Consider the following 22975-nt stretch of genomic DNA (forward strand, 5'->3'; position numbering starts at 1 on the left):
TAAATCTATGTGAAAAAGGGATCTTTCAAGTGGGATGCATGCTGCACAGAAAAAAGGAAGACGAACAAGAGAGAGAAAATCATCACCAGACTAGATGTCTGCATCTCCAAAGAAATTGACAAGATGCAAGACTGAATAAAATTATGTAGCAGCTGTACACCCAGACTTGAAAAGATTCATCTTCTTCATCATCAGTATACCCAGATAAGTATTTTGCAGTAAGACTTTTTTCAAATACATTACCTACTTTGTGTTTTATTAATTTGTCTTTATAGTAATATTGATTTTATATTGTTTGATTGGTTCAAGGTCTTTTGTTAAAGAGTAGCTGGTGGGTGAGATTGCTATATTCCCACAGGAATTAGCATCTCAAGAGGGAACATCTTTAATAGGAAGTAGCACGGTAAGCTTTCATGATTGGCATAGGTGTAGCTCAGGATTGAAGACAACCATTTGGACTGCTTATGCCAAGCTAGTAAGTTCCTTTGCATGAAGCAGCTGTCCTTGTGCAGGTAAGGCTGTACATGTGGGCTGCTAAATAGATGTACCTAACTCTCATATAAATGATAAAAGAACCAGTAACAGCGTACTGCACGATAACGTGCGGTGAATACACTTGACTTGAGCATTCCTAGTTTTCATGCTCCTTCTCTGTTCGTTTAGCATTTGTTTGCTCAGAGGTTGATGCGCTTGCTGCTTCCTGAGAAGTTCTTCTTTACTCCACCCTAGTGGCCTGCTTCTTCTCTTCTTTCGTTGGCATATTTTCGCGTTAAAACTAACTAAGTCAGTGTATGTGTTGCTGTTACTTAGTACGTTTTCCTTAATTTTTCACTTAAGCTGGCACTTAAGTCTTCAATCTGCCTCAAGAATGATTTAAGATATGAAGAGGTAGAGGAAGTAACGGCGAAGGTGTGAGGGATGAGAACGGTGCCTGTACACATGTGCCGCTCTACTGCCGAGAGCTGATTCTACAATAAAATAAAATAAAAATAAAAAGAGGAATGGGGCAGCACGGTGGTGCGGTGGGTAGCGCTGCTGCCTCGCAGTTAGGGGACCCGTGTTCGCTTCCCGGGTCCTCCCTGCATGGAGTTTGCATGTTCTTCTGGTGTCTGCGTGGGTTTCCTCCGAGTATTCTGGTTTCCTCCCACAGTCCAAAGACATGCAGGTTAGGTGGATTGGCGATTCTAAATTGTCCCTAGTGTGTGGGTGTGTGTGTACTCTGCAGTGGGCTGGTGCCCTGCCTGCGGTTTGTTTCCTGCCTTGCGCCCTGTGTTGGCTGGGATTGGCTCCAGCAGACCCCCGTGACCCTGCAGTTAGGATATGGCGGGTTGGATGATGGATGGATAAAAAGAGAAATAACTTTGGAGGTCAATCATCCCCCTGAAAGCGGATAGTAGACGTCACATAGTATATGTGTACCAAATTTCAAGTCAATAGTTCAAATGGTTTGCGAGCTACAGGTGATTTAAAATCCTGGACAGACAAACAAACGTCCAAGGTAGCATATTATATAACAAGACCAGTAACAGCGTACTTCACAATAACGTGCAGTGAATACACTTGACTTAAGCATTCATAGTTTTCAGACTCTTTCTCTGTTTAGCATTCATTTGCTCAGAGGTTGATGCACTTGCCGCTTCCTGAGCAGCTCTTCTTTGCTCCACCCTAGTGGTCCGCTGCTTCTCTTCTTTCGTCGGCATCTTTTCGCGTTAAAACTGATTAAGTTAGTTTTTGTGTTGCAATTACCTAGTACGTTTTCTTTAATGTTTCACTTAAGCTGGCACTTAAGTCTTTAATCTGCCTCAAGAATGATTAATGAAGGTGGTAGGGAATGAGAACGGTACCCATACGCATGCGCCACACAGCCTCCCTGATGTGTGCTGCCGAGAGTTGATTCTACAATAAAATAAAAAGAGCAATAAAAATCATCACCCCGAAATCGGATAGTAGACGTCACGTAGTATATGTGTACCAAAGTTCAAGTCAATAGGTGAAACGGTTTGCGAGCTACAGGTGATTTAAAATCCTGGACAGACAAATGAACAGCCACGGTAGTATATTATATAAGAAGATATTTTGATTCAAGCATTTCCTTAACAGTATATTCTCCATATTTTGCTTCTATTGCCCTGCTTTCGGAAGATGACCAGGTTTCCCAAATTTCATGCCCAAGGCAGGACTGGAAAACTGTAGCTTGTCAGAGACAGGACACAATAAGCAGCAATGCAGAGGGGCGGAGCCTGGGGGATCAAAAAGTACAAGTTGCTGAGGAGCGTGGGAAATTCAGGAGGATAGCAGAGACAGAATAGTGAGAGAGAGAGAGAGTAAAACAGTGCTAGCTGCAGCAGTGAGCAAGGCCATACGCACTTGCAATTTTCTTGTTTTGATGGTGTGCCCGGGAACTTGACATCAGGCTGCTGGGAAAGAAACTGCAGTACAGACTGCATTGCATTAATAAAATTAGGTACTTCAGTATCCACGAAAAGCTTACCTGCTGTCCTGTGTGGTTTCTTTAACAATCGCTACAATACATGTAAATCGGAGGCACAGGGTTATAGTGGATAGTGTTACAGTGTCAGAAGTGTTTGGCTTTGAACCCTGGCCATTACCTTTGAGAATTTTGCAAATTCTCTTTTCTTGTGTGTGTGTGTATGCACTTCCTTTGGCATCCCTTAGATGTGCACATTATATTAATTACCAACTCTAAATTCCTCATGTATTAGCATGGGGGATTGAATTAGGGTACACTTTAATCAACTAATGCTGTTAGTTTCTGGTTTTCATTAGATAGGATCTGCCTCATTGCAACCAAGAATTTTGGAAATTAGATGGACATGTTCTCTTAAGTATCTCCTCAGATTATTCATTTATAAAACATTTATCTAAGTACTGATGAACACACCGTAGGTATGTGGTAGAAAAAATAAAAAAATCTTTTAGTGTTGACATATTTGTAGCTATTACTTTAACTTATAAAATATAAATATAAACTGTGAGAAATTTAACATAAAGATGCATATATTCCTGCCTATGAAAACCTGATATCACACATGTTCTTTCGCAGTTTTTTGCAGAAGTTAAGCACAGTTTTGTATTTTTGACACTGCTGACTAAGAACAGAAATCAGCCATCAAATTAAGTAAAGGCATTCAATTACAAATGGAAATTGACCATGGATAAAGAAATTGGTTGGAGGAGAGATGAGCATCTAGAGGGAGCTACAAAACTGATCTTGAGAATTCACGCTTTAGCCTAATCTCCCTCTGACTTTACTGCACTAAACATTGATAATAAAGTGTAAAATATTGTGATGGAAGTTTTATACTCTGTGGTAATTAACTTCCTTATAGCAACTGGTGGCTTAGTGAAAATATGCTCGTATTGCAGCTGCAGTTTGGTAAGGACATTCCCTTGCGTTACAATATTTCAAATTAATCTGAGTAGGTAAAGTGCTGCATACACAATTTAATAATTAGGAAGGTGAATCACACTGTGAGGCCAGCAGAGCAGGTAATGATATAATTAAGCTAAACAGCTAATTGTTTCTTGCACATAGGTAGCATGTTATATGCTTATGTGCAGCAATTTGCAGGAAAATACTAATTTATCTTTATCTGTTCCATGTCAACTATCTCATACTTTGTTTCCGAAACAATTCTTAGACTGCTAGTTTTCATTTACAGTAGTCTTGGGACAAACTGTAGTATGAAAGCTCATATGTTCTAGTTTTAAATTTGTTTTCTATTGCTTATTTGCCAATAGATGAAATGTATGGTGTTCATCTATATTTTGTGAAATAACTTGGAGTAATGCATTTCTTAAATAATAATAACAATAATAAGTTGAATGTGCAATAGGTTATACATGACTGGAGGATTGCCTTTATATACCCATCCATTATCCAGCCCGCTATATCCTAACTACAGGGTCAAGGTGGTCTGCCAGAGTCAATCCCAGCCAGCATAGGGTGCAAGGCAGGAAACAAACCCTGGGCAGGGCGCCAGCCCACCACAGGACACAAACATACACCCACACACCAAGCACACACTAGGGCCAATTTAGGATCGCCAATGCACCTAACCTGCATGTCTTTGGACTGTGGGAGGAAACTGGAGCAACCGGAGGGAACCCACGCAGACACAGGTAGAAAATGCAAACTCCACGCAGGGAGGACCCGGGAAGCGAACCCGGGTCTCCTAACTGCGAGGCAGCAGCGCTACCCACTGTGCCACCATGCTGCCATATTTTATATATTTCTTGTAAATTCATTTTTACAGTTTTCACGCATGCACGTTTACGAGTCCGCCGACAAGTGTGACTGAGGTAAGCAGTTCCACTCTGCAGGAAGAGAGGGCACTGTCACTAATAGTTCTCCATAATCCAGAAAAGATTCCCAGTGAAAGCATTCCTGCCCAACCGTGACATCCATAACAAGTCCTGCCCCTTTCAGTCTGTCTGCCACATAAAGCAATGGCATGGAAAGGTGGCACCTTTATGCAGAGCTAGACCCGAGCCCGCTAAGAGCCAGAGATGCATAAGAATGGAGGGGGGGCACAGAACGAGAAAGCCTGAGAGACTGACCTTAAGTCCATATCTTTTCAGGTCTGCTTTTTAAGCACCTGTTATATTTCTTTATTTTTTGTTTGATTAAACAGGGTAACTGGGGTCTTACCCCAACCTTTCCTACCACTGGCCACATAGTACAGACTTTTATTCATAACTACAGTAAATATGACTTTGTTTTCTTAATTGATATATCACTAAAACTGAGATGTATTAAACATATCATATGTAATGTAAGTATTCAATATATTACATACTATAAATAGTCAAAAAACAAATTTGGGAAAAGGAGCAGTGCATTGAAGGACAATTCCAATCTAGAAAATCATATTTTTTACATGTTACTTATCACATGTCGTTTGCATTGACAGCTGAAAAAGAATTTTTATTAATCTCGTTTTCATGCAGAGTTTCTTATATAACATGCGTCTATGCAGGACAGCAAACACTTTCAAAAACATTTATGAAGAAAACCTCATGTTATTTGTGTCACATAATCCAAACGTCAAGGCATCAAGTCATATGTCACAAGATCTAACACACATATGTATTTTTACAAAAATATTGCTAAATAAACCACCTTCAGAAAATGTTCTTGCAAATGAAAATGGAATGTGTTGAGACACGAACAAGCATTTAAATCGAAGACCACCCTCCCATCATCATATGCACTACTGGAATACCTTGGTGAACTGACGTTCTGCTTGTTGGAGCATCTTGTATATGTACAAGTACGAGATGTATTCTCTTCATAATTTTTGCCTTTCTTTCATTTTTAATCTTTTACATGTCTCTCAGTGTACGCTTTTTATTGATGTCATGCGATGCACAATGTTAGCCAATGAAAAAGCTGTAAATGGACTCCTGACTGACGAATGAGGTGGGGATGAAGGTCTTCAGTTCAAATGCTCAGAAGAATGCGTTGCAGAACTGATCTATTTAGCAATATCTTAGTAAAACCACTATGTTTGTAAGTTTGTGAGCATACCACTGGATGACTTTGTATGTTGATTATGCAACATGAGTAATTAAGAATTTTTTCATGGTCTTTTTAATATTATTTGCTGTCGTCCGGTGTTAGTTATTTTTAAACTTTGTTATCTACATTCTGCTAGGAAATACGACAGTGTGCCTTAAGATATGCTGTTTTAAATTGTCCAGAAGCATTCCTCTGATGGTCAGGATGTTGTGTATGGTACTGATGAAGAAGTTTTGTTCATAGAACAGTGATTGTAAATTTTAATACAATAAATAAAACAAACAAAAATTAAAGAAAAGTAGTTGAAACAGTAAACAAAATCATGGAAAATTAACAGATGTTAATAGACTCAACATTTCAATATCATGAACCTTTGTTTTTTTTGTTTATACATAGTTCATATTTTCCATTTTTACATTCATTATTCTGTGTGTTGATACATTTTAACGCTATGATGGTGATGACATTGGGTGGCCATTTTGCCCTTTTGTTTTGGTTGTGAGCACTTATTTTTTTTTGGCCCATCACTTATTACTGGTCACATGACCAATGTCATTATATGATGACATCAAGCATGGACTGTGAAAGAGAGCATCACAGGAGCAGTGTTAAAGAAGAAACAAATTAACTCTGAATTAATGTTAATTAGATGAATTAAATCCAAAGCAGCATTAGGACTTTTGTATTTTTTAACTTTCATTCTTGTTTTGTACTTATGGCTTTGAAGTACATGACTCTGATTCTCCCTTTTGATCATATCCTGCCTACTTTATTCAAAAACAAGCCTTTTTGATCCTTGTGTGATCCATTCATCTACATTCTGTGTTAATGTTGATTCTGGGTATTAAATCTTTTCTGCTATTTTAAGCCCCTTTTTGACTATTCCATCTCATTTTTGTCCACAAAACCTTTTTCATACTTATCTTAAGGTCTCTATCCTCCATTGCTTTCCCCACTCTTCCATTTTCCTTTCCACTGTATTCTTTAAAATGCTACATTGCACAATGTCAGCTGCAAATAATATGCACTATGGAGCAGGATCGATTATTCGCTTAGCAATAACATCCATAACTAAAGTAAAAGATTATAAGCTTAATGATAAATTCTTAATGTAACCCAACCTTAACTCAAACCTATCTGTTGTTCCTACATTATTTCTTACTTATGTGTAGGTACCCTTGTGTCCTTAACGATCCTTACATACCTCTCTGGCACACCCTTCTCTCTTATACATCTCCACATTTCTTGCCAGGCGAAAACTATCATACGTCTTCTCTAAAATCTATAAGTACCATATGCAGTCCTTTCAATTTCTTTGTATATTTTTCCATAATCTGTTAGTAGGTGAAAATTGCATCTGTTATACCTTTTCCTGACATTAATCATTTCCCCCTATTGTCATTTCTCTTCTAAGTCATTTATCAGTTATTTTTTCCACATATTTTCATTTTCACTCATGGATGAACCTTGATAATATGGTTCCAAATTACATCTTCTAACAGCAACATATCAGGAGAAGAAAAAATTAGACCAGAACACTGTTGGTTGTCAATAACTAATTGCTAGGAATAAGCATATTCCATCGTTGGACATTTAAAAAAACATTTTATAAATAAATGAACTCATTATATAATTTTATGGACAGTAGTATCAGAAGCTGTAGTTTTAACGTATTTGCCACCGTACCTGGGGTTGCCTGTGTATAAATGAGAAAAACTGTCTTTTTGAAATTCAACATGGCTAAATACAACCTACTACTATGAGACAAAAAGTACTGTTAGACAAAAGCTGTAATTTTTAAAATTTTTTTCATTTTTATTACTATTTAATTTAATATTGTTTCTTTGTATCAGTATACTGATGCTGGATTATGTGAATTTCCCCTCGGGATTAATAAAGTATCTATCTATTGTAAGATATGGCCGGCCATTCATCCCAGCCAATACCCCCAAGCCACCAGGTGGAGCCCTCCTTGCAGCATGGAGGTCCCCAGAAGACCAGCAGGGCATCATGGACAATGTGGTTTTTATGCACAGCCCTGCTGGATGCCATGGGGGCCACAGGAGGGAGCTGCAGGGAGGACCGAGGGCTTCTTCGTGCCCTGTGACCCGGAGGTTCGTCATAGGAAGAGCGACGGACTTCTGGGTTGAATAAAAGGACTATTTACCCTGACCCGGAAAGAATAAAGACTTGTGGACTGTTGGGCAGAAACACCTCCCGGTCAGGGAGTATAAAAGGACTATGGGAACTCCCAGACAACGAGCTGAGTTGGGAGGCAGGGTGGCTAAGCGTCTGGGAGCTTGGAGGCTTGGTTTATTTGAGAATTGTGGAGAGGAGCATGCTTTGTGCACATAATTATTATAATAAATAATAATTGGACTTTTATCGGGTGTCTGACGTGTGGTTTGAGGGTACAAGGGTGCGAGCAAGCCCTTAATCTGTCACACTATCTATCTATCTATCTATCTATCTATCTATCTATCTATCTATCTATCTATCTATCTATCTATCTATCTATCTATCTAATTCTGCAAGACAATGCCAAATTAGTTTAGAAGGAAACACTTTACATGCCTGTAGTCTTAGATAAGATTCTGCTTTGGCCGCTACAAAACTTTGCGCTTGCTGATGATGACTCTTCCCATGCACTCATGTAGTCCACTCGTTGGTGGTTATTTTGAGTTGACCAAACACCTATTATAACTCCTCTTCCTGATATGAAATTAAGCTTATATTTTAAATTGGACCAAAAACAAGACATATAAAATTTCATGAGAATTAGTTAATCTGTTTTTGCGCTTATTATCAAATAAATAGACATTTATGTGGAAATGTCTTATGATTTTATTTATGTATATGATTAATCATTGTAGTATTCTATAGAATAAAGGATATTCTAATTGTATTTACAACACAGAGTATGAGTCTTTTTCTGTGCTGTGACCATGGTAAAAGCTGAAGTGAAATTTATCTAAACAAACTAAAAACACAGTTGCCTTTACTTTTTCTATGATCTTTTTCACTCTATTGTATACATTATATGCATATATCCATGTTGCCATAATAATAATGATAAATTTTTCACAGCAGTTCCATTGAATCTTTGAGTGCTCTCATGAGCACACAAGATCTCATCATCAATATGTGCTCCCTTGAGTAAAGGGGATGGTTTCATATCCTGGCTGATTTAAATAGTATCCATAACTTATATAATGTTATCTGTTTGCTTCAGGGAAGCATTTTGAATAAATTTACATTTTTCTTTTCAAAGAAGAGTCTTCCTTTCTTTATTATGACTACTGTGCTTGATTTATTTAGCTGTCTATCTGTTTTGTGAAGTGCCAATTCCTAAAACCTTGGTTTTCACCATTAGTGCTTAATTTTTACTTGTCAGTCCCATTTCCATCAAGGTTATAACGTTGATTGTCTTCTCATACCAAATGCTTGAGTGGCACATCTTCATCACAGATAGAGTCATAAGGATTAGAATTTATCCTGCTTGGTTCATTTCATTTGATTGGCTTCATTTAAGAGACAAATCTGCTTGAAAATTTTGAAGTAATATTCTGACTGAAATAGACAGCATAGTAACAACGCTTAAATAAGTAAAGGACAGCAACAACATAATTTTTGTCATACATTTTTGAAGAACTTATTTTAGATGCATAGGTCTAATATAGTTTGGCCTGGTTTCTTCTGAATGCAGTGCTCTGTTTTACGAGTCTTTAAAAACATTTAGTGTTTATCATCCTCACTGAATAGAAAAAATAAGTAAAGCTGCCATGGAACAAAAAAATATAATTTTTCCTAAAGGTATTTTTTTGGAAACATTACATGTGCACTGCCTTGATCATTTCCTACCTTGTATATGATTTCATATTGAAATCTTCTCAGAGTCCCTGCACATTTCCAGATATGTGGGCCGAAATGTGAACAGATTTCAACACACTGAAAGGCAGCCAGTATAATCTGTTGCAAATGTAAATATTCTTCCACAAATGTACTGACTGGATATCTGCACTCTAGCTTGAAAGTCGTCTCTGGATTTTTGGGTGTAAGTTATTTTGCAGTGAAATTGTTGATTAACAGTTGCAAAGTCTGTACTCAACCTTGGGGTGGTGATTGATGACCAAGTGTCCTTCATTGACCATGTTGCTACTGTCTCTTGATCTTGCAGATTCACTCTGTACGACATCCACAAGATCAGACTGTATGTCAGAGAGTAAGTAGCACAACTCCCTGCCTAGGCTTTGGTCTTGTCAAGTCTGACTGCTGCAACTCTCTGAAGGAACAAGAACCAGCGTGCGTCACCAGTCTACAACAGATGATTCAAAATGTAGCAGCATATCTGGTGTTCAACCAGCCAAGGCAGGCACATGTCATTCATCTTTTCAAATCACTACTGTACACTGGCTCCATGTAGCAGCACATATTATGCTCAAGTCCTTGATGCTTGCCTACAGAGTAGTCAGTGTGTCAAAACCTATATACAGTGGAACCTCGGTTTGCGAGCATAATTCGTTCTGGAAATGTGCTTGCAGTCCAAAGCACTCGTATATCAAAGTGAATTTCCTCATAAAAAAATAATGGAAACTCAGATGATTCGTTCCACAACCCAAAACCATTCATATAAAAATGATTAATACAAAATATAAAGTAAAAATACATAAAATAAATTAACCTCCACTTTACCTTTGAAAAGAATCATGGCTGGTGTGAGTGAGTTTCTAAACTCTTGTGGGATTCCACCCAACGGGACGACATGTTGAAGAGCATTTCAAAGCAATCGCAGTCTCCCAGCGCTGTAGCAGAGACACACACACACACACGTGCGTGAATGAGACACACAGACACACACACCCCCCGCGCACGCGAGAAGAACCATCAGCTCAGTTGTGATTACATGACGCTCAGCAGACAAAGCGTATCCATACTACTCGTTTTGCAAGACCTCGCTCGTTTATCAAGTCAAAATTTATTAAAAAATTTTAGCTCGTCTTGCAAAACACCCGTAAACCAAGTTACTCGCAAACCGAGGTTCCACTGTATATGGAGATAATTGTGAGGTCAAATGCTCCTTCTTGACCACTCAGATCTGATGAATGGTGCCTGGTGATGCCACCTCTACATTGCATCAAATCGTAACCCAAACTGTTTTCCTGTGTATTCCTAGATGGTGGAAAGAACTGCCCACTTACATTTGAAATTCTGACTCTCTCAATGTATTTAATGCATTTGGAGACTCTTGTTTGGTGAATTTCTGTCTGACTACTGGTAGTTAAATTTTATAATCTAGGAATTCTAATTCACTTGTAACACTTGTTCCCAAACAGTCCCTTAGAGTAACGTTTACTCGATTATTTTGATCAGCAGTTCAGTTGTCCACTCACACTTACCAACCCAAAGTTACTGACTGCTGATCCTGACACATGCCTACCCTTGGCAACTTTCTGGGCTTATAAAAGGTTGAGGTCCTTTTTTGCAGCCTTATGTAATACTGCCTGGTAAGATCCAAGCCAATAAAAGCGCACACGTTTATTTGATATTTGGACTAAAGTCTTCACACATTATACACTTCTCGTCATTATTAGTATAACATGGAAAAAGTTTCTGCTTTGGGTATATGTTCCTCATTTCTTGCATTTCTCGCATTTCCATTCATCCTACACTCACCCAGATCTTTGTAGACATGGAACACACATGAAATGCATGTATTCCAAATAACGATACACTGTATTATTTACCCTATACAACCCCAGGCACCTCACACGCAGATAAGGAGCTTTGGCTTGAGATGAGACAGTTGCGCTCCATCAAGGCAGGGGATGGGACAGCAGGCTTCTTGCTGTTTGTGCTGATTGACGCATTTACAAAACAAAAGATGCAGAATGAGAGGTGCGAAGGGATTTAAGGTGGGCTGGGATTACAAGTTTCTTTGTAGGCTTCAGGAACTCTAGTGTTAAGAGAGAGGGGGTTGGTCCAGAATGGGTTAGAAAGGAGATGCAAGACACTTGACACCCAGATTGCAACAAGGTCTTTCTACTTCCAAAGGGAAGGTTGATGGTATCTCTTTGGAGAACAGACTGGTGTAAGGAAGGTCTGGCAAGTGGAAAAGAAACTGCTATATCAACTTGACATATGTAGTCTGCCAGAGACTTCTCACCTTTTAAGGGTAATTAGATACTCTGGCGTGCAAGAACACCAGAGACCAGTGAAAGGAGTTCTTGCTTGATATCCCTGCACCATAATTAGAGCTGTAACTGAGCGTAAAAAAGGCTCCAGGACTTGACCAAAAGTGACCCGGGACAGAATTAAAAAAAAATATCAGGGTAAGAGCACAGTTTGAACTTAGGGAAAGGACAAGAGTGGGGGCCGGAAATTCACCGCTGGGAGGAAGATTTTCTGTTACATGCAACAAAATGTAACGTCTCATGTAACACATTACATATGTAACATTCTCTTTATTTGGAATATTTACAACTTTATTTACCTGAACATTTCTCAAGATCCCCCAGCTCACAGTTCAAAGCAATAACTTGACAAGCTAAGAAATACACAGGAACCTGTTATGAATAGAGTCCTTATTTTATACTATTATGTTTCTCTTCATGTTTTACAAGTTTAAGTGCGCGTTTGTTTTGTTTTTTTTAAGCCCTTGATTTTGTAACCATTTTGTGATAAATGTCTTATTTTTGGTTAATTTATTTGGCTCATTTTTGGTCATGAATTGAAGGTAACAACACAACGTATAACAAGATTGCTATTTTGAGAAAATACTCTAAAACCTATTTTCTAATTTTATTTTATTTTAATTTTGTCTTGTGCGTGAAATTTTGCTTTTGATTGTTGGCTTTAGCTTTAGAATTGGTAAAATTGCAGTAGATCTCCTGGGGCCTCATGCATAAAGCTGTGCATAGAATTCACACTAAAATATGACATACGGAAAAAGCAGAAATGTTTATACGCACAAAAAAATCCAGATGCATAAATCTGTGCGTTCGCCAACTTCCACTTTCTTCCACTCCATAAATCCATTTCAGTGTGAAAAATAATGCACATGCATGCACCTGCTGCCACTCCCCAAACTCCGCCCAGAATTATGCCTCTTTGAATATGCAAATCAATATAAATAGCCCTTAAGCTCAGCATTCTGTGAAAAGGCAATGGCAAAAGCACGGGACAAATACAACAATTTCAGCAATTACCAAGTAAAGGGAAGGAAAAACATACTATTTGTTGGTTTAAACAGTGGTATAAAAAACAAAGGAAGTTCATCAAGTGACACAGAGTGTCGGAGAAACTCAAAAGCTCAAGTTCACAAAGTCACACAGTGCCTGAAATAAAAAAGAAGTTGTCAGATATCAAAGTTGCTGTAAAAAGGCGAGTTGTAGCCCACTATCCGAGTGTTATATGAAAGCTTATTAGGGTACAGAGAAAAAAAAAAAATAAGGACATAGTGGGAAAAAAGCTTGAAATGTCAACTTTAATCTTGAAATTTCCACTTTAATCACATTGTTTATTTTGTAATTAAAGTAGAACATTATAAACTTCATCTTAAAATCGTTTAATTTACTAGTTTCTCAAATCCCATCATAACTAAAGTAGCACGTTAAATGCCTTGTTTTGTATGTGTTCTTCTATGTGCTCTATGTGTGAGAATCACTACGTGCTTCTTAAATGGGCTTTCTCTTCCTCCGACAGGACACAGAATCCATTACATTCATGATATTACAGCTCTCTGAATAATTTAAATACTGAGATGTATACTTCATATCATTTTCATGGTGATAGGAATTAAAGCATGTATTAAACAAGGGAACATGGTGGCGCAGTGATTGTTCATGCCTAACGCAAAATGCTTGCTGTTTCGCTACCTTTGATTAAATAATTTATTGCAGCAGTACTGTCTCTTTCAAATGTACTAACCCCCAATTCCTGTCCTTCCTTTTCTTTCTCCAAATACCCAATCACCAAATAATCAGCTCTGAAACAGACATTAAGCCATCTGTAAGCTGAGAACGCCGATTCTTCAAAACTTTTAAGGAACATTGAAATATCTTCATAGTACATGTTTAATTATTTTATCCTTCCAGTGTCGCAACAACCCCAGCAAGAATACAACGCGACGCAGGAACATTCCGTGAACGGAGTGCCAGCTCCTTGCTAGTGCTGCGAAACCGTGTCCTCACATGTTTAATTATAAACAATAAAGATTATTTAAATGAAGTTAAAGTTTTATCGGTATAATATAATAAACATATTTTGCTGCATTTTATCTTAAAAATGATATCATCATTATAAGTAAATACGCACTTTATAAAGTGGGTTAGGTTGTGCAATATTGTAACTGTATTGCAAGTTTACAGTGAGGTAATTGTACTTATAAGTACAAACAGTTCTAGAAGGAGCAATTGATGGACTGATTGAGTGCGTTTTTAGTTCTTCGGATGAAACTGTTTTTGAACCACGAGGTCAGTACAGGAAAGGCTCTGAAACGTTTGTCGCATGAGAGCAGTTCAAATAGGCAGCATTGCTGAGGCAACGTGTGCTTGATGCTGTTTACCGATAATTCTCTTTCCGATCAGCTGCTGTAGAGCTGTGATTCCCCACTCAGATACAGTGATATAAATACTCTGAGTGGTGCAGTGAGAGTAATATGGAAAAAGATTATTTGCTGTGGCAACCCCCTGCTAACAGGAGCAGCAGAAAGAAGACGAAGATGCAGTGAGAGTAACAACGCTAAAGCAGTTATGGTATTTGGAATAGTTTGACTATTTCGTGGATCATTATATTGTTACAGGTTAATTACAATCAGATGCCTTAAACTAAGAAACAATATGTGGTTAATTTCAGTGTATTTATAAAGCTGCATCAGGGATGTGAATCTAAAAAAGAAAGGGAAACCACACTAGAACAAAAGCAGTGCTTTGACGCTGGGTGCCACCAGTTTGCAAAACCAAGCGGAGAACTTGCGTACGCCCGGGTTTGAGCTACAGTGAAAATGTGTGTGACTTTACGCCAGGTTAAGGTTTTATACATTTCGATTTGAGCGTGGAAACGGGAGTACGCAATATTTTTGTGCGTACACACTGTTTATACATGAGGCCCCTGGTTTTCAACTCTTGTTTGAGTCTGACTACCTCTTTTTCCCAGTTACTTTTATTCTTCTAGCATAATAGGACTATGCACTTTATTTTGTGAATTGGACCCAGTATAGCGCCCGACCCAGCACAGACTTACACAGAGGCACGTGTAAAAGTACAGAAAGACTTCTAGCCACAACACTCCCAAAAGCACTTAAACCACAGACCAAACACTCTTCCTCTGGCACCACCACTCGTCCCAGTGGGTTGTATTTTTTTTAGGAATTTACATATCTTTTGTTTTTTGTTCTTTGAATTTTTTCAAAGAAGTATCAAGTGTGCTAATTGATAATATTCTTGACATAGTAAATTCTTCATTAAATACGGGGGTCTTCCCAGACTGTCTTAAGACTGCTGTAGTTAAACCCCTACTTAAGAAAAATAATTTTGACCCCTCTGCTTTTAAATTTTAGACCCACCTCTAACCTGCCTTTCTTAAGTAAAATTCTAGAGAAGGCAGTCATTATGCAGTTAAATGAGCACCTCAATAAACATGTTATTCTTGATAAATTTCAGTCAGGTTTTAGAACAAATCACAGCAGAGAAACTGCACTTGTTAAAGTAGTAAATGACTTGCGGGTAAATGCAGACAGAGGCCATTTATCTGTTCTCATCCTCTTAAATCTGAGTACTGCATTTGACACCATTGATCACAACATTCTTAGAAATCGCCTTAGTCAATGGATGGGCCTCTCTGGCAGTATCTTAAATTGGTTTGAATCCTACCTGGCAGGGAGAAAATTCTTTGTTAGTTGTGGGAATTACAACTCAAAGACACATGATATCCTATATGGTGTTCCACAAGGCTCTATCCTGGGTCCACTGCTCTTCTCAATCTACATGATTCCATTAGGTCAGATTATCTCGGGGTATAACGTGAGTTACCACAGCTATGCTGATGACACATAGCTGTATATATCAATAGCACCTGACGACCACGATTCTCTTGATTCACTAACATAATGTCTTACTTGTATTTCTGAATGGATGATTAGTAACTTTCTCAAGCTAAATAAAGAGAAAACTGAAATCTTAGTGATTGTCAATAATGGATACAATGAGGGTATTAGAAATAAACTGGATACATTAGAATTAAACGTCAAGAGGTAGGTAAAAAGTTTAGGGGTAACTGTTGACTGTAATCTGAATTTTAAATCGCATATTAATCAGATCACTAGGACAGCATTTTTTCACTTAAGAAACATAAGTAAAGTTAGACCTCTTATATCACTGAACGATGCTGAGAAAAGACATAAATCGTTTGCAACTATTGAAGAATGCAGCTGCTAGAATCCTTACCAGGAAAAGAAAATCCGAGCACATTTCTCCAGTTTTGATGTCACTACACTACACTGGTTACTTGTGTCATTCAGGATTGACTTTAAAATTCTGCTTACGGTTTATAAAGCCTTAAATAATCTCGCCCCATCTTATACATCGGAATGTCTGACACCTTATATTCCAAATTGTAACCTCAGATCCTCAAGTGAGTGTCTCCTTAGAATTCCAAGAGCAGAACTTAAAAGAACTGTTGAACTGTTGAAGCGGCCTTCTGCTATTATGCACCTAAAATCTGGAATAGCCTGCCAATAGGAATTCGCCAGGCTAATACAGTGGAGCACTTTAAAAAAACTGCTGAAAACACATTACTTTAACATGGCCTTCTCATAACTTCACTGTAATTTAATCCTGATACTCTGTATATCCAATTCATTATACGTCTTAATAACTATTCATGGTGGCTCTAAAATCTGTACTAACCCCTACTCTCTCTTCTGTTTCTTTTTCCGGTGTCCTGCGTCACCACCATCTACTCAAAGCACCGTGATGTTCCAGCAGTGATGGACTAAAAGCCAGAAGTCTGCATGACCATCATCATCAAGTCCGTCCGTGAGAACCCTAAATACAAAGAGGACTATTTCATTTATGTTAGGTAGAATGCCCAGAGGGGACTGGGCAGTCTCGTGGCCTGGAACCCCTGCAGATTTTTTTTTTTATTTCTCCAGCCATCTGGTGTTTTGTTTTTTTGTTTGTTTTTTCTGTCCTCCCTGGCCATCAGACCTTACTCTTATTCTATGTTAACTAATGTTGTCTTACTTGAATTTCTTATTTTGTCTTTTATTTTTCTTCATTATCTAAAGCACTTTGAGCTACTTTTTTGTATGAAAATGTGCTATATAAATAAATGTTGTTGTTGTATACTGGTCTTCAGGTGTTTTGACTTCCTATCTTTTTGGATTGTTCTTTTTTTAATAAATATATTTTCATATTTTGCCAGATTCTCTCCAAGCCTCTCCTCATCCTGGTTTGCAGTCCCAATACCAGGATGCAATGTTGGTGGTGCATGGTGGGGTGTTTCACTGAATTTAACCATATTGTCTTTCAGTTTTTATCTTATTTCAACACTCTTCGTTTTTTTTTTTCCAGATTAAGTTCTGCTTCTCTGCTTAGGGAATATTTTAAACTTTTCAGCTTCAAGATGGAAAGTAAAAGGCCTGTATTTGGTCAAACTGAGCGGGAGTGCAGTGTATTCTGGGAAAGCTGAAAGGTGAAGCTGGATTTAAAGAGTTTAAATGGTTGAATTGTACAGCTTTTAATTCCAAAGAGAAAATAACTAAGCTTGTGATAAAACATTTTCTGAACATACTTTCAATGTGTTTTCAGAAAACTCTAAAATGTCACCATGCCCTGCTACTAGAGATGTTAACAAGTAAGCCAGCTCAGCTTTTGCTAAAAACAGACTTTGCAAAGAGTTCTGGGTCAGGGTTCTTCTCATTTTTTTGATTGAAGAGATATAATTTGTAATTAAGGAAATGGACCACCTGGAGTGTCCCCAGCATCTTGCTGGTGCTGATGGGCCCGTACGAAGTCTTTAATCCCTACAGGTTGTATATTTCTATGTATCACTTTATAGTCTCTGAGTGAAAGGTTTAAAGCCAGCATCTTTGTCTGACTTACTAGCGGGCCGGGTGTTAGACTGTTCATTCCTGGTCTAACTGTAGTCCCTTAAGGGCACGAGAGGACACTCTTATGAAGCCCTCTTTGTGTGGTAAATTGGTTGAACTAAAAGAGTGAAAGTAAAACACAGTCCCAGTCAGCAAGCACCCTGGCACAAAGGTTCCTTGTGTGAAATATTGGGGTACAACACAGACAGTGAAACAGGTAAGAGGTTAGAGGTAACAGATGTGGTGCGATTTTTGCCATTGAGACAAGATCCTAAGAGGTTAGCTGATATCGTTAGTATTACGTTCATGTCACGTGACAAACCAATTCTGCCACTTCAAAAGACTGCCATGTTCAAAAAACTCGAAAATTCCTTAAGAAACTCGAAAACATCATTAATAAAAACACAATCACTTACTATGAGTTTCTCTCCTTTTTTTGAACCTGCAGGAAGTAAGCATGTAGCTTCCTTATTTTGTGAATAAACTTGTTTGTTTTTGCCATTTTGAGTCCGATTCCATGCTTTTATAAAAGTCCGTCCTGATTTTGCAAAGTTTCTTTTCTGATCGTGGCGAACTTTTACACTTCATACAAATGAGTCTTTCACTTAACTAGGTCTATTATGGTATTAATACGCTTACATCGTTAGGCACGTACATCAGTACTGCACCCATCCTTATTTCTCTGTAGTTAAACTTGAAACATTTTACAGCCGCACTTCAGTACCAAATGAAAAATTTCATCAACTTTTTTTTACATGCTGGGATTTCAAGGTTAGGGTTACTGGCAGTTTGGCTGTGTTTTGAGCAGCTCTGTGAAAGTGGTTTAAAATCTCACATTACTTGAGTAATAAAAGAAATATGACTTCCCATTAGCCTCAACATGTTTGCTTCTTTGGCTTGGCTATGTCACTGCAGCTTTGTCTTCTGACAAAAAAGAACCTGCCCTCTTAAAAGAGGTTAGTTTCCTTTTCTTCTTTTAAACTAAGCTTTTAATTTGTATTCATGCTCCTATAATATGATGTTAAATTAGTCTAAGATCACATTTGTGGTCAGAAACCTAAGAAAAAGATCTCAACTTAATTAAAATGTGGGTTTTACTGTTAAAAAAAACATGCATTTTACTTGCACTTAATTTAATAAAATGGGAAGAGCATCAAACAATAATAATGAATGTAAACCCTAACATCATAGTGCATTTGAATTAGCTAATCATTTTGTGAGCAGACAGGTAGTAAACAAAATGTTGTCATCACCAAATAAAAATTTCATAGGCATGAATTGCCATATAAATCTCTCACAACTGTGATAATTAGCCGGTATTAATCAGGCCCTATTTAAATGGTAACATGGCAGAGTTTTCTGATGTAGCTGTTTAAAGAAAGGCCTTCCATCTTTGAAAGTAACTAATACTGACTCGTGAAGAACACAAGGACACAGCTAATTTAATAGTAGTGTAAGTACTACAGAAGATGTTTGCTATCGCTGGCTATCAAGCACAGCAAAACATGCATTATCCCTTTGTCCTTGAAAGCTTATTTTTTTCCTAGTACAACAGTCTCCTTCTTTGGCACAAAGTGATTAACAAGGCTCCTGCTGAAAAAGCACAGTATATTCAATTTTCCAAGGCTTCATATCTTTAGTCATATTTGTAGTGTAATTCTGCCCATCAGCATTTAAATCTTGTTATATCTAAATGTGTTTTTTATTCAGAGAAACACAGGCTTTATATACACTACCCGATTAAGGCTCAGAAGTGGAAATGGTTTTTTCAAAATGTATTTTCTATCCCGTAATCAGCTTTTTTGTAGTGTAATATGTGTAGTTATAGATATTTTATAGTGTAAGCAATGCTGTAGCATGGAGAAGTGATACAAATTTCATTGGACAGAAGTGTAAAAAAATGTGAAAAAACCTGATCTATTAGATTCAGAAACCATGTGGGCACACAAGAGACCCTAGAAGTTACTATGCAATTATTAAGCTATCCATTATAGCAGAATGGTGCGAAAGAAAAAATTCAAATGTTACAAAAACACAGATAACATTTTTAAAAAAAGAACTGGAATCAAAAGGACAAGATGAAAAAATGGCGGACCTAACAAATTTCAAAGAAATTCCCACTCCTAAATCTACTTGATAAGTAAAACCCACTAACAGATTGTAAAAAGGTTGGAGAATCCCAGTGGCTGAAATGGGAGCAAAAAGAACTGGCAGTGCCTCCTATTGTTTTGCCTTCTTCATCCTCCTGCTACCTATAGAAATGTTCTAGAAGCAATACCCATATTATAGTTTCTACTTAAACAGGGGATCCAGAGGGAGTCTACCTTTGAAGTCTGAAAGCATACTGATACAATGAAACTAGGTTGATGGTACTCCTAAAGACAGAACAGGGAAGAGCTGGTACAGCAGCAGCCCACTTCAAGTACTGGAGTGTCCCCCGATGTCTTTGGTGTGACAGACATGGTCATGTGACTAAGTTCAAAATGTCGTTGTGTAACACAAAAATAAATGGTATCAAGAATCAACTATTTTCAAAACTAAACATAAAAGTGACATAAAATACAGAATTTGCATGTATAAAAAACTTAATTTAGCAAAACTAAAAATACACATCTATACATATAAAGGAGAGTTGGGATCCGAGAGACTGTGTGTTTGTGGAGGGATGGAGAGTTAAGGCGGGTGGAGGAGTCACGTGATCATCTTCCCTCCCATTCACGTCATTTCATTCACATCATTTCACTCCGAGCTGAGCTTAGCTGAACTCCGCAGCTGACGTGGTCTTGCCGTTCTTTTTCCTTAGTGTTTAGTCCTCTCTCCTTTACTGATTTACTCTTTACTAGACACAGTACTTACTGAATAGTATTTTTCCTTTAGTGTTTCTACTTAGTGTTTCTTAGTGTTTAGTAGACGCGGTGTGCCAGTGTTCCCGGCAGTTTACTGTTACTTTCTACTTCGTTTTTGGACTTCAGTGTTTAGTAGACTTTTACTTTATCTCATTTACTGTTTTTCCCCAGCGGTGTTGCCGTTTTTCCCGTTTCTATTTTTTATGTAACATGTTCACGAATTAGTCATAGAGAATATTTATATATTTTGGCTCCAGGAGGACAAACCAAAAATGCTGTGTATATAAAGAAGCTCTATAAGTCGCATGTAGATACATAATTATTCCAACTACAGCGACTGCAGCGAAGCGCACATGGTCTGCTAGTGTAAAATATAACCCTATTACTATTAGAAAAACAGATGTGCTCGTAGGATTCTATGAGAATAATACAGGACACCATGTACAGAATGTCCATCCTTCTACAAAAGTAGGCTGGTATACCAACACATGTAAAGTGTGCCTGCCTCTCTCGTAGAATGTCATGAACATAATAAAATCAGTGTGAGGCCTTCTAAAAGGACCACTACAGCAGGGTCACAGCCTATCCAACCTACCCAGGAAGACTCATTCCAAATCCAGCTAGTCTCAAAACAAGTAATTGCAGGCTTCTGGCTTAGCAGACCCCTAAACATGGTGAGCGGGTAAAATAATTAGAAATGTCTCAAAAATATAAGAAAAGCCCCACAAGAGCAGAGTTGACTGTAAACACTTGGTTTGTGTACAAAAGGGCAAAAAATAACCTAAATTATGTATTATAAAAATAAAAGCCAAAAAGAGCAAATTAGATTACTTTTTAGGCAACATCTTTTGAGTAAGTGCAAACAAGTCCAAATCACAATCCAGAAGATATAATCCTTAAACACAAGTATGATACCAAATGTAGTGTAAATCGGCAACATGCTACACTATGGGCATGGTAGTTCACAAACCCAAAGTATTGATGGAAAGATTACAATACAATACAATTCAATTTATTTTTATATAGCCCAAAACCACACAAGACGTGTGACAGCCCCCCAGCCTTGACTCTCTAAGAAGACAAGGAAAAACTCCAAAAATAAAACCCTAGTAGGGAAAGGCAGTTCAATGACAGACCGCTTTCCAAGGCGTGCAAAGGGTGTCAAAAAGATGGGGGTCAATACAATACACAGAACAGAACACAAGTAATCCTCAATACAATATAATAGTACAACTGAAATATTTAAAGTACAGAGCAGAATTTAATAGTAGATGATATCACATAATACACTTTGGATTTGGAAGTATGAAAGAGACATAGACAAGAAATTATAGAAAAGATGAAAAAAAGTATTTTTTTTTTTACTTACAGGTGCAAGAAAACAATAAGTACAATAATAACATTCAAAAGGAAACATCCAGTAGCATGTCATCAAAAAAAAAACACAGTCTCAATGACACCCACACAAAAACAGCAAAAAAGGACAGACAACAGCTCCAAAGAAAATCAGCAAAAGGAAAAAGAATGAACTCTGGCTCCAAAATTAGTGAAATCAAAATTGCTCTTCTTTCTTCTTCCTTCAAAAAGAAAATGATCAAGGAAAAGGAATAAAGGATTTGTCTTTCCTAAAATTCTCAATACAAAAACTATGTACAAAAATTTACAAAAAGAAAAGAACCACTCTACTCAATGCAAGGGCTTTAACACTTGCTCACCCCACTACCTTCTCTTTCTCCAACGTTCAGAATGCCAGACATGGTGAAAAGATGACCCCTAGTGGTTGCTTTCTGATTTTATGTGTCAGGGAAGATTGTGGTGCCCAGTTCCCACCAACACACACCTGTTGCCACCTATTAGCATGCACACAGAAAGACTTCTGCCACTGCATTTCCCATCCTGCAGGGACTGTCCCACTGAATGGAGTCTCAGCCAGCATATGTGCACTAAGAATGGGGGACTGCACTGTCTCTGTCTCTCTCACACACTGCCACACATCCTCCAGTAGGTGCTCTCAAGACTTTTCTTAAACTCTTATGGCTCTTTACTTCAACTTGTCAATACACCAGTCTTATTGGCCTCTTTCTCTGATAGCAAAAGTGTGACACCTGTCATCTGGCTTCACCCGCCCAGATGATGACCGATGACAGCCAAAAGTTTGGAACATGGGAGGAAATCAGAAAAACAATTGTCGAATTTAAAAAAAATAAACAAATAAAGGTCAAATACAAGTGCAAAAGTTCAAAAACCACAAAGGAAACCTGAATTTAAAGAAATCACTGTGACTTAGAGAGTATCCATCTATCCATCCATTATCCAACCCGCTATATCCTAACTACAGGGTCACGGAGGTCTGCTGGAGCCAATCCCAGCCAACACAGGGCGCAAGGCAGCAAACAAACCCTGGGCAGGGCTCCAGCCCACTGCAGGGGTTAGAGTATGTTTTTCAAAAATGTATCTCGAAGCTAGGATGTTGCAGCTATTACATTGGTACTATAAATA

This window comes from Polypterus senegalus, chromosome 9, assembly GCF_016835505.1.
Source record: "Polypterus senegalus isolate Bchr_013 chromosome 9, ASM1683550v1, whole genome shotgun sequence".
NCBI lineage: Eukaryota > Metazoa > Chordata > Cladistia > Polypteriformes > Polypteridae > Polypterus > Polypterus senegalus.